This window comes from Aythya ferina (genome assembly GCF_964211825.1).
Source record: "Aythya ferina genome assembly, chromosome: 17".
Classification (NCBI taxonomy): Eukaryota; Metazoa; Chordata; class Aves; order Anseriformes; family Anatidae; genus Aythya; species Aythya ferina.
Window position 1 is genome coordinate 15,280,650 of NC_140316.1, and position 12,737 is coordinate 15,293,386.

Consider the following 12,737-nt stretch of genomic DNA (forward strand, 5'->3'; position numbering starts at 1 on the left):
CAGCACTTTCACACGGCTCACACTGAGCAAGCCCTGACCCCATCAGACTCGACCAGACACCTCTCTTCCCTGGGGAGAGGAGTGCCTCCTGGCCCGGCTGTGTCAGGATGTCACTGGGAGGACTGGGACCAGGAAAGCACCCACTTCATATTTTGCCTTCTTCAGCTGTTTCCTTTTAACATTTTCCTTTGTCTGTAGGTTCCTATACTTCACTCAGCATTTGTTTTTGAGTGCCTAATCATCGCAGCATATGTGTAAATTCTTTGTGCAGAATTAAGCCATTAAATATTTCGAGGGATGGGGCATCTCACTTCTCCTCCAGGAAACTGGGGAGTGCAATAAATCGCACTGTCGGGGTCCCCTTCACCCTGGCTCAGTGCTGTGTGGCCTCGCCAGCAGGTTCAAGCTCATCCCTTGTCACTCCCCCCGTGCCAGCATGGTTTGAAGGGAAAAAGTCCTGGAGCACTTGGGAAAGATGTGGTAATGGGTAAAAGCAGCCAAACAGGAAACGAGCGTTTTTGTTTTATCCAACAATATACTCTTACTGATTTCTTGGCACTCCATCCTTATCAGCAGGATGGGCAGCTGCAGCTGTGCCCGGTCTGCTCTGGGGCACGCTCTGCCTCCTCGCCTGCTGCGGGGGCACAAGCCGGTGCCCAAGGACCCAGCCCCACACAGACCAACTGGAGTGAAACAGAAGCAAAATACCAGGTTCCTTTAATGACACTTATCAGGAGTACAACCAGCCTTTCCTAATTAAAGTCAGATCACCTCCTTGGGCAGAACAAGCCCAGAGCATAGCAGCTATTTTCTTGGTGATTTCATTCGGTTTGTTTTTCTGTGCATAAGGCAATGTTCCTGCGATCCCTCCAAGACCTGGCAGAGCCTCCATGCTCTTGTCACCCTGTAACAGCTTCCTGGATTAATGATTCTGCAAAGGGCTAATTCTTAAGAGGGCAATGTCTTTTGCAGGCTGGTATTGATCTTTGTCAGCTTCCCCTTGAAAGAAAGAAAATATTGGCTTATTTACAAAAGGTAGCTTTTTGCTCCTGGCAAGTCAGCCTCAAGATTCACAGCTCCTCATGTCCCTCAGAAATTGGATAGGCTGAGGGTAGCTCCTCGAGTGTCAAAATCAAAGTCCTCAAAGTTCACAAAACCACAAACTTGCATGGTAGAAAGGGACGGGTGTTTCCACTGAGCAAACGGACAGAGGGTCTTGTGCTGCAGCACAAAACCCCATCAAAGAGGGCTGAGCCTGAGCCAAGACGAAGGGAGAGGAGCTGCAGAGAGAGCAGCCATTTGCTTCGTGGCTGAAATGCTATGGGTGTACTTGGGTTTCTGTTCTAAAGTGGATGAAAATGCAGGTTTTAAACAGTGTGCATGGAATAGATTTTTTTAGAAGTCATATATATTTGTATAACAGCAATATATATATATAAACTGTACAAAATTCAAACTGAAAAAGAATTTAAATTCTGAAAAAATGTTAGCAAAACAGAAGACACCCTTTGCTAACCAGCACTTTGCTGAAACAGAAATGCTTTCCTTTCACAAAGCGGCCTTTCCAGTAGCAGAGGCTGACGCTGGTGACAGAAGGGCAGCGCGCAGGTGCCTGAGCACAGGACCCACTCCGGTTTGGCCCTGGAGAGGTGCCCAGTGCCTCTGAGATGTGCAGGAGGTACTGAGAACTCTGCACCCTCCTTGCCCTCCCAAGAGGAAACCTAAAATATCTGCACATGAATAACCAAATGCTCTGGGCTGGTTTGCAAATCGATCCCAGAATAGCCTGGATACGTGTGCGCATCTGTGCACGTGTAAGCATACATACAAATAGAGAGGGAGGCATCTGCAGCTCAGATAAAGGAGGAAACATGAATTATAATGCCAAAAAGATGCTGGGAACATACTGCTGCAACATGCTAGTCGTGAGCACCAGGGTCTAACACAGGCTTGGTGTAGGGTTTTCCTGGGGCCATCCCACCCCTCCTGCACCCACATGCACTGGGGGTCCCACCACCCGCAGCACAGGAGCTGCGGTTCAGGGTCATGGCCGTGCTCCTCCCACAGCAGACCCAGGGGTGTCCCCAGTTGCTTCTCAACCAGTCCATTCGCTGGCACATCAGCAGCAGAAAGTTATTCTTTTGTTTTGGGGTTTTCCTCTTCCCTTGAAAATATGAAGTAAAATACAATCTACAAGTGGACTTCCTTGCTCTGGGGAGAAGCACAGGGTGCCTGCAGTGCTCCCGAGGCTACAGCCCTGTGGCATGGGAATGGCAGTGGACACAGAACTGGGGTCTAAATTATTGATGTGACCTCTGAGAGATTTGGGGCAGTGGCACCAAGCATTACATTGGCCCAGGTGTTGATACCCCTCACACCTGAGAAAAGGTCCCCACAGCATCGTGACCACGAATCTCAGAAGCACCTGAGTCCTGCAGCCGGCTGCACGCTCAGGTCAGCCGGTTCTGCACAGGGCTCCCCCCAAATCCCATGCTTAGCACCATGCTAAACAAGCGATATTACACACCAAAAACAAACAAACAAAAAAACTAAAAAGCTCTTCCACCCACTAACTCCTGCTGTGCAGAAGGTGCCAAATCAGATTACAGTGCACAGTTGCCACATTATCCTGTCTCGACTTCACTAACGCTCATTAAGCTTCTAAAATCCTTTTTATGGTGTTTATAACACCTCCAGAGGAGTTTACTGTGTAAATATTATTCTACCATTAAATCCTGCAACAAGGCAACCGTCAACAAGTGGAATTTGTAATGGGCCTGCCGAGAGGGCTCTGCTTGCAGGCTGCAAAGCCTGTGAAGTGAGGCCAACGAAAGCAGCCAAGAACACAGTACGGAGTGATAAAGCACTTCATTTTGATGCTTTAAATCTCCTACCACTTGGGCCTGCTTAATGTAACAGGCCCACTGAGACATTAGATTTGGGCCTGGAGTCAAATAAGCTACGGGGAGCCACTTACTGAAAGCAGCCTTCCACGTAGCAGGAGCATTAGCAGTTTAACCCAGCTAATCTGGCACGCAGCCGATGTGGGCTGACGCGCGCCGGCCGAGCGAGGGCGGGATGGGGCACGGCGGTGGGGGCCCCTCTGCCCCCCGGCGGGGCAAAAACCCCATGGCCGGAGCCCAGGGGAGGCGCGGGGCAGGAGGCGATGCGGGACCAGTGGTGCCCGGCCACACGCAGCCCGGTGCAGGAGCTCCCTGCCCGCCGCCGGCCCCGCTCGCTCCGGCCGCGAACAAAAGAAATGCAAAAAGGAGGAGATTGCCTGGAAAAAAGGAAAGAAAGCAAGAAGCAGAAGGGGGAGCCTCGGCGAGCGGAGGGGAGGGAAGGAGACTCCCTGAAGATCCTGCAGAGTTGGCAAGTGTCAAAATATCAACAGCTGTTCCCAGAGCACAAAATAAACACATTGGAAACGCATGCTCTTTGCGAAACCGCGCCGCGCTCCCCGCGCCAAGCCGAGCGCGCTGCCTCTGTTCCCCTGCCAGGCCCCGCGCCGAGCGGGTTTTGGTGAAAGTGCTCGCAGGCGCGAGCCAGCCCCCAGCTCGATTTTCCAAGTGGCACCCAGCAGGTCCTGAGGCAAGCCAGACAAATCACAGACTTTCTTTTACTTCAGTGGCGGAAAATGAACCCAAAAATAAGCGCTTGGAATTTTAGGGCAACAAATAATTAAAACACTGAACATATTGTCGAAGCTGAACTGAAATATTTTGTTTCGAGTTGTTGTACCCCTTTCCTAGAGTCTTCCCTCCAAACACAAAGGCAAAAACCCAAATCCATCCTTAACTGTTAAATGCCACTTTGAAATGAAAAATCTCATTTTGAAAATGGCAATCTGATACGCTTTGAGGTTTTGGAAAAAGAAAAAAAAAAAAAAAAAAGAAAAAGATCATTCCTCCTTTTTTGGGCCAAAGCATTAGTCAAACTCAAGCTCAGGTTTACAAACAGCCCCAGCTCCTCCCCGGCCAACAGCCACCCCTTGCCCTGCCCCACGGCCGGCTCAGCGCCGCTCAGCACCAGCCGGGGCCGGGCAGCATCCCCGGCACAGCACAGCCCGATGCTTGGCAACCTGCGCTCGTGCAGGAGAGAAGATGACCAAGTTTGGAAATGTTGCTAACTAATTTTTACCATATGTGTTTCCTGGTCCTTTGTCAGTGCCTGTGTCCAAAAACACGGCTCCCCCAGGTTAGAGGGGGCTCTGCTGCTGCAGCAGCCCCAGCCCAAGCATCGCCCGGTGCTCCCGACCTCCTCCGTCCTCCCGCACGTCCCGCACCATGCTCTGGGTGGGCCAAAAGGCGTCCACGGGAGCTGCAAGTCCAAGTGCCTCGGTGGTCCTGCTGCGTGAATTTCAAGCTTTAAAAAAAAAACAAAACAAAACAAAACCCTTTGGAATGAGAGCAGAAACAAACGTTTTTAAATTGTCTGTGAAGGAATACATTGGAAAGCAGTGCTGCAGCTTAACTAAAACGGGTCGGTTTTGACAAAAGCGCTTGGATTTTATTTCAATTTTGACTTCAAGCAAAATAATCTATCATGTAAAATTAATATAGAAGACAACAGTTACGATGCAAAACACAATGTAATATGATAAATAATGAAAATATTGAAATACAAGCTGTTTCTGAATTAAAAATTGAAATGACTTGATACGAAAATGTCACACAGGATGCCGTAGCGTGCTCGAATGTTTTTCCAGCTTGCCTCCAAAACAAAACTCTGCTGCAGCCCGGCCAGCTCCGCAAAGCACCGCGGTGCTGAGGAGCTCCTCGGCAGCTCTGTGCTGCTGGGGGCCGTGGGGGCTCCCCTCGGCCCCGCGAGGGGCTCTGTGCCCTCCAGCCCCTGCTCCTGTGGCGATGTCAAGCAGCCGTGCAGAACGTGTGGCGGAGCAGCGATTGCCATGGCTACGGAACACAACAGACCGCGGGCCCTCGCTGCGGGCTGCTGGCGGGGGGCCAGGCTGGAGCACAGGCCCGGCCCCCCCTCCCCGCTGGGCGGGGGTCCCGTCCCACCCCGTGACACCCAGCCTTCAGCCACGGGCCTGTGTCCTGCAGAGCCCCCGGGGCTCGTCCCTGCCTTCAGACAACGATGACGACAGCGCGGCTCAGGACTGGGACCGGGCCATCAGGAAAGGAAGAAAAAATATCCCTTCGTGCCCCTCCTAGAAAAACAGATTGGTAACTCCCCCCTCAAAGCTGCATATTTTAGCAGGGTTGTCATCCACATATTTATCATCTCCGTAATCCCCGAGAAAAGGCCAAATGCTGCTCACGAGCGAGCCCAGCAGCTGCAGGTCGCTGCTGCTTCCTGCCTGGGACAATAGCCTCGGAGAGGGTGAGAGAGACAGGGGAGCAGAAGTCCAGCGGGGCAGGAGCCCACCACGAGGTGCCATCGCAGCAGATAACCCTGATCACAAATCACTCCCCAGTTGTCTGCATAACAGAACAGCCCTGCAGCACATTAGCACTATCAAGGTTTTACAGCAAGGTACAGCACGTGCAAGCGAAGTTAAGCCAGGATTCAGCAGACACCGACATCAAACAAGGGGACACCACGGAACACTCAGAGGGACCCTTTTCTGAAATGGGGTCCAGAGGAGAAAGCTGGAGGTCTTTACCAGCAATGGGTGGTGAGCCGCAGCTGTGCCGTAAGGTGGGTTGAACAGCACAGGGAGACCAATCTAATGTCAAAGCCTGCGTTCCTTTTACACTGCTTGGAAATGAGGTGTCTTTCTACCACAAGTCATGCTGTGATCTATCCTATGCAATAAACACCTTATATGACAGTGTAATAACAGTCCAGTTGCAAATGCCCTCCTAACTCATACAAATTGTTTGTTTTCCCCTGATAAACACTGAAGGCGTGCGTCTTGACAAAGACAGATGACACCAGCAGCTCCCTCCCCACCAGCCCAGTGGGCTGTGCCCCAGTGCTGGCTCCAGCAGCCCACAGGGCATGGGGCCAGTCCAGCCACTCTGTTGCTGACCCCATACTGTGTGGGACCTGGCCCCCAGCAGAGCACAGGCAGCACCTCCCCTCCCACCCTGCTGACTGCAGCTGGGCCCCCCAGGGCTGCAGAGTTCCCCTCGTCCAGCTGAGGACAAGGAGCATCAGTGGCTTAGGGGACACCATCCTGGACTTCCCCAGCACCAGACAGGGCAGCTCCATGGATAACAGCCTCCAGCACAGACACAGGGCAGCCCCCATGCAGCAAATGTGTCCTTAGCTTTGTGCATTGCTGTCATACACCGCAGTGCAGCAGAGCACATGGGGAGAGGAGACCGGCCGTGCCCATGAAGCTGACCACATCAGGAGAGCGCAGACACCTGCAGGACACCTTCCTGAGTGGGGGGGCTTGGTTGTGAGAGAGTCAGCTCTCCTCGCTTTCATGTGAGGAGCTGCAGAGGCCACAAAACATAGTCAGAAAGAGGCAGGCACCCCAGGCAGGATGAGGATTGCCTACATGCCGGCTGCACCACGCACCCTGGGCGCTGAAGGATGCCCTCGTGCACATTGTGCAGCGTGCTGCAGAGCTCAGAATGCTCCAACCTGAGCAGCTAACGTGTGAGAAAACAACCAGGGTGCTGAGGGCATTATAGCACATACAGAACACTAATTAAAGGATTTCCATCAAAAGGGAGGCTTGGGTAAGGTTCCCAATTATCCTGACGGGGATACAGATTTTAATGGGCACCAGCACTTCCAACAAAGGTCTGCACGCTGGTCCTGACAAAATCCCATTCAGCAGCTTTTGTGAGGCTGGGAGGGAGCAGGGTTGGGAACGCCGCTGTGCCTGCAGGCAGGGGATGTGGATGTAGCTGGGGTGGCGTTGCCTCCCAAGGAAGGGGTGGTTGTGAGGCTCCGGAGGCACTGAGGATTTCACCTCCTCCCATTCCCACTGCACCCCAAGTGACCACAATGCTGGCTTTTGAAACTCTGATGCTAACCAAGTCCCTGCCACCACACTTCTGCAAGGGCTGCAAGCACACGCTCAGGGGAACCTGTCCTTCACACAGAGACCACAGCCTCACTCGTGATGCCAGATGTGAGCCTCCCACCGAGGGCACCCGCACCTCCTGTGCCGCAGCCCCAGCACCAGCTGATGCCGGCAGCACCCGTGCCATGGCCGCCCGCAGCAGCTCGGCGGCCGCAGTGACTCAGCCGGCAGGAATGTGGGAGTCTGGCACCGCTCGGCACTGAAAGCCTTTTAATTCCAGCCTGGTGATGAATGGGCAAGGCCTGAAATGAAATGTTCGGAGGCTCAATGTACCAGGCCTCCCGCTTGTAATTATTTTTGTACAGAATATGTCAAGTGTCGTGCTTCACAAGAACTCGTTTAGCATGCAAACATTTTGTGATTAAGTGAGGCTTACTTAATTAAGCACTTTGTAATGACTCTTAAACCAAAGAGTAGTGGATTAGTGCGTCCTATTTGTGTCTATCATGTTAAAGGCGCGGTAATAACAGGTTGCTGCAGACAATTAGGGTTAGAATACAGAGTGGATGGAGGGAGAACCAGCAGGCACCCAGAGCCCTGCCACTCGCTCATGCCCTGATTTAAAGCTGCCTCAGCGCAGACAAGGTGAATTTGCTCCCTGCATCTGCTGCCTCAAACCCCGCACGGTGCCACCGAGCCCCTGTACTTGGCATCGCTTGGTGCCACAAACCAGGACGGGCCTTGGGGTGCACAGCAAATATGAGGCTGGGTGGGGTGGACATCATTCTAGGATACAGCCCCCACCCCAGCAAAGACTGGGGGTGCACAGTTGCCATTGCAGTAGCCAACTGAGGATTTGCTTGTGGGCATGCAGGTGGGATGGTTTAGAGCCACATGGCTGAAGCAGGGCCCTGGCCCCTTGTTGTGTGCTGGGGCACAGCACCTCCCCAGGGCACTCGGGGTTGGTGGTCTCCTCTGCACCAGGGTAAGAGCACAAATGGGTGCAAGTCCCCAGAGGCACGGTGTGCAGCCAGGCTGGCTCTGATGCCCAGAGCAACACCCGGCTCCAGACTGCAGGCAACACAAAAAGCAAATAAAATAAAACACTGAACTCACCAACCCAGTCTGCTTTGGCCTGCTGACACCAGGGCTGGAGCTCCCAAACGAAGGCAGATGTGTTACCTGTGTGGTACCACAGAGATGGGGCTTCTGAGGTTCCTGGCTGCTACCAAGACTGGTGGGGATGCCACCAAACCTGTGTACTGACCAGCCCTTAGCGATGGTGGGTCATCCTACATCACTGTTCTTAATAAAACTAAAACAGATCACATTCCTCTGCCTTCGACACATCTATCAGGCTGGGTGGTTGCTTGGGGCTATCACAGGATATCGATACCCTCTTGAGCAAGGCATTGCTTATTATCTCAGCTTCTGACCACAGAAGGTGCAAACCACCTCCTGTGGTCACTTGTGATGTTTCAGAGGCACCACAGGCCAAATTCAGGAACTGTGAAGCTGGAAGATGAAGGGCTGGGCAATTCAGCCCTGAATTGTCAATGCTTGGTTAAATGGTAAACAGCTGTACTTGATCTTTGAGGTCTCTTCCAACCTAGATGATTCTTTGATTGCTAACACTGTTCATCATGAGCCTGCGAAGCTCATCAGCCCTGTGGGGCCACACTTCTGTCCCGCAGCAATGCTTACTTTGGAAGAACTATTAACTATTGATTCTTGCTATCTGAGAGGCACAAGTCCAAAAACAAAAAGTTGCAATAAACATGAACCTCCCGGGCACTCCCGATAAAGGAAAGCAGCCATTGCGGTGTCCTGCGCTGGAGAAAACCTTTTTGTGTCCTGCCCAGGAGCACACCGAGCACGCACGGAGCCTGGAGCCACGAGGGGGGCCTCAGCTGCCACCTAACGGGGAGCAGGGGGGCAGAAAGCGCTCCCTGCCCGGGGACCTTCCAGAGCCCGCAGTGGGACCGCCAGCCCTGCCTGTGGGGACACAGCCGAGACGTGGGGGGGGACCAGCGGCACCCAGCGCCCCACAGCACGCGGGGAGCGGCGCCGGGGGGCTTCCCTCTGCAGTCGCCTCGTTTCCCAATCGAGCAGCCCGGGGCAGCCCTGGCCGCTGCCACGCGGAGCAGGAGAGAGCCTTTTGTCTGGGCTCGGCCGGCCGAGGACAAAGGCGCTGCTGCGCCCTTCCCCGTGCTCTGGAGGGCGTGCACACACCGGGCTGCGGCCGCCCCCGGGCCCTGCCCCGCCGGGACCGCTCCCCGCCAGCCCCCGGCCCCGCTCCGGGACCCGGCGATCGCGGAGAAGGGGAGAGGGAGCCCGGGGTGACTGCAGCCGGCGCTGCCGAGGGGCTCCCCTTCCCCTGGCTGCCGATTCTCCATGGTAACGGCCCAACGAGCCGGGAACAGCAACTTGTTTGGGAAACAAGGCAGCACCCGGCCCCTCGCCTCTCCCAGCCCGGGGGGTGGCAGGCACGGTTATCACAGGTGACACCAGCCTCCCATCACACCACGTGGGGAGAGGACAAATTAGCGCATTACTCCCCAACAACTAATTCATTTAAAGGGCTGAACCGAGCAGCACATCAGTCCCGTCAGCGCAGTGAAGGTGAGGCAGAGCCACACGCACCAGACACACACAGACACAGCAGAAGCCCCGCTGGAAGAGCACCAGGCACGAAGCAGAACGGAGCACGCGGGGGCATGATTCAAAGATTGAAGCTGAAATTTCCTTAAGTGGTATATTCTTTATTGCAGCACTGGATGCACAGGGGATCTCCCCAATGTCTCCTTAACCAGGCTGCAGGGAGGGAGATGACCAGCACAGCTCCAGTTTGCCACCTCGTGTCCCTCCCATCCCACTGGGGTAATTCAGCACCCAGCTGTGCTCCTGGCGGGACTTGACCTGTGGGTGCAGGGCCAAAAGCAGCCCAGGCCAAATGAAGGCAGGGACGTAGGCAGCACCTCCCTCACCTTGTCTGCCTCGCTTCCACTCCCAGCAGCAAGCAAAGGATGCTGCTGGGGACAGCCTTGGATGGACAGTGCTGTCCTGCAGGCGTGGGCTGCTCTCACCCCTCTTTTGGAGCTCTCGTGTGAGGGTAGGCAAAGTTATTTACAACACAGTGCTCACAGCTGCCTGCTCCCTCCCCATCCCTGTCTGTGGAATGCCCAGCAAGAGGTTTCTGGGATTTACACCATGTCAGAGATGAACGCTCACAGATGCATGCAGGTCAGCTACACACACAGAAGGTGCTACATGAGCAGACCTCAGGTCCCATGTACCTCAGATTGTACCTCAGATTTGAGCATTTCACCACCCTGATAAAACACTTCTCCAGCGGAGGGCAAGTGCAGAGCCCCTGCACCAGGACTCAGCCAACAGGCGGTAACTCAGCTCGTGCAGCTGTGCTGGTCCACCCAGCATGCAGAGCTCTCTATGGCTGTTCCAGGGAGTTATTTTATCAGGTTTTATGGTTTCCCTAATCCAGCTCTTTTGTCTAGAAACACACTGCACCCTTCTTCCTGCAAGAGGATGAGTGGCTCAGGGCACCCCAGATATGATGCCCAAGAACAGGGGGCTCGCTCACCCCAGGCTGCAGCCTGCTCCCTCGTTAGCAGTGCTGTTAAGCCCAACACTAATTCAGTGGTTTGTACTTTTCCGCTTAAAAACAGGAAAAAGTAGACAGTACCTATCCTGGAAAATCTTTCCCTTTGAACAGAGAAAAAATTCTAAATTCAACAACAAAAAAACGTTTACCTGCATATGCATGGGGTAATGGGGCCCAGAGCCAGTAGGCTTGTGTGTTAGGACCAATTCACTTCTTTATCTCAAGAAGCACAAAACTCAAATATTTTCCTTCTGATAAAGCAGTGTTATGAGTAAGCAGCACCCTTAGAGCTGAAGGCAGCACATGCAGCAACATTAAGGCTCAGAAGCTTACAACTTTGATACCATTCACCCTCTTGCCCCCAGCTCCTTATTTTCAAATACTCAGAAGACAACAGGTAATAAATCTGGATGTTTTACACTTTCTCATTTCCTCTTACCTCACATTTAATGAGATTTCTCCCTTAACAAAGGTACTATTGAAGCTGACTCTTAAACAAGGCCAGATAGGGGCTGAAACATTTTGGGGATGGGTAGGGGAAGAGGACTGCAAAAGACTGGGGGAAGGAAGGAAACAGGAGCTTAGTAAAGGGTCAGCCTCGCTTTAGTTCAAGCATTGAGTGAAGGTTTAAAAGTGATTTTCTTTCATCTCAAACATATACCCAGCCTGGAAATCATCCCCCCCACAGTTGTTACCTTGGGATGAGCCTGGTCTCAGCAAGTCCCAAGCACCAGAGATTCAGTGCTGCAGCAACCAGAGCTCCCCCACCACAGGTGGAATTTATACAGGTGAGACGGACACCAACTGAATGCCCTCGCAAGCATCAGCAGGGGGATAAGCAGTGGGACTAACTCTAGCATACTTCAGTCACAATTAACTTGGAGTGCATTCCCCTGAGCGATGCCTCACCAAGGAGGGGCTTTGAGCAGTGCCGATGTACGGGGCTATGGGGCTGGCAGCGTGCAGGTAACGCCGTGCACTGGGTGCTCCTCTTCACCCTTGGAAACACAGGTGCTCTGCTAATCCTACACTGTGCACCAGGGAAAGATGCTGGTTTTGCCTAAACTTAACCACCCTTAGACAAGAAGCAAACCCAGCAGATTTAAAACTACAGGAAGAAAACTCTGGAACTCAAACTGCAGCTCTGAACTTGGGGAAGCCAAAACATTTTGCAAAACCTCCAACTCCACAAGGTTTTCCCAGCCCTAAATACTTTAGATTTTAGTAGCTGTCGAATTTCAGAAGTTCAGTATTGCAACTGAAGGCGATTAACGAGCAAAGGAAAGGAGGGAATCAAAGCTCCTGGTCCTGTGAGTGCTCTCAAAGGAGATTTCAGGTGGAAGTGATACTTCTTAAGTCGGCTGTGATCACACCGCTTCTGTTAGATACTGTAGTGATGGCTCAGCTCTGCTTGCACTCCCCATTCTCCCTCTCCCTTTTGTTCCTGTTGCCATTTCATTGGTTTAACTCCTCCTTTTTTGTGTCACATATTTAAAAAAAAAAAAAAAAAAAAAAAAAAAGATATTTTAATCTGCTTTCCCGTCCTTCAAAGAGAAAGGACCGGCTGTTGTGCTCCGTCCCATCCCCGCTCCTCCACCCACTGCACGCACACGGCACTGAGTGCACGTGCCACGGGGTGATGCTGAGCACCAGGAGCCAGCATGGAGCCCGCGGGTGCCCTCCCCGTGCACCGAACATACCGATGAGGGAGTGCTGCTCCCAGGGGCTGGGAACAGTGCCCTGCCCTTCCCCGGGAAAGGCAGGAACACGTCTCAGTGCTAATAACCTGAGCTGGAGAATGCACCCAAACAGGGCAATAAAAAGGGAAGAGCAAAGGACAAATATGATCGCTGGAGGGAAAAGCAAAGCTTCTGGAGGGGAGCCCTGGCTCCAGAGTCCGTCCTTCGCAAGTGCAGCGTGCGCGGTGTCTGACATCTGCTAGTGCTGCGACGCAGAGCTCCAGCCCGCTGGGTCTGGAAAAATGCTGCGCTGTTTTAGGAACTCTAGGCAGTTGGCAGTTTCACTTTAAATTGCAGCGTTAATCAGAAACACATTGTCCATATTGTCAACACTTCGTTTAACCACTTCTATAAATTCAGTATTAGTGTTAAAAAGATTCTGATTTGATGGATGAAATAGTCATCCTCCTGCAAGCCAAACCCAATAAAA

At 52.9% G+C, this 12,737-nt stretch overlaps 1 long non-coding RNA gene across 2 annotated transcripts; it reads right to left on the reverse strand.

Moving 5' to 3' along the window:
- Window positions 1-689: 689 nt before the first annotated feature.
- LOC311446284 lies at window positions 690-11,311 on the reverse strand. 2 transcript variants are annotated; one of them, XR_014698823.1, is made up of 3 exons: window positions 11,264-11,311; window positions 4,141-4,365; window positions 690-999 (listed from the first exon to the last, which is right to left on the reverse strand). It is a non-coding gene; the product is annotated as an uncharacterized lncRNA (long non-coding RNA). The 2 variants fall into 2 exon arrangements; XR_014698824.1 differs by lacking the exon at window positions 690-999 and adding an exon at window positions 1,572-2,164.
- Between the last annotated feature and the right edge of the window lie 1,426 nt (window positions 11,312-12,737).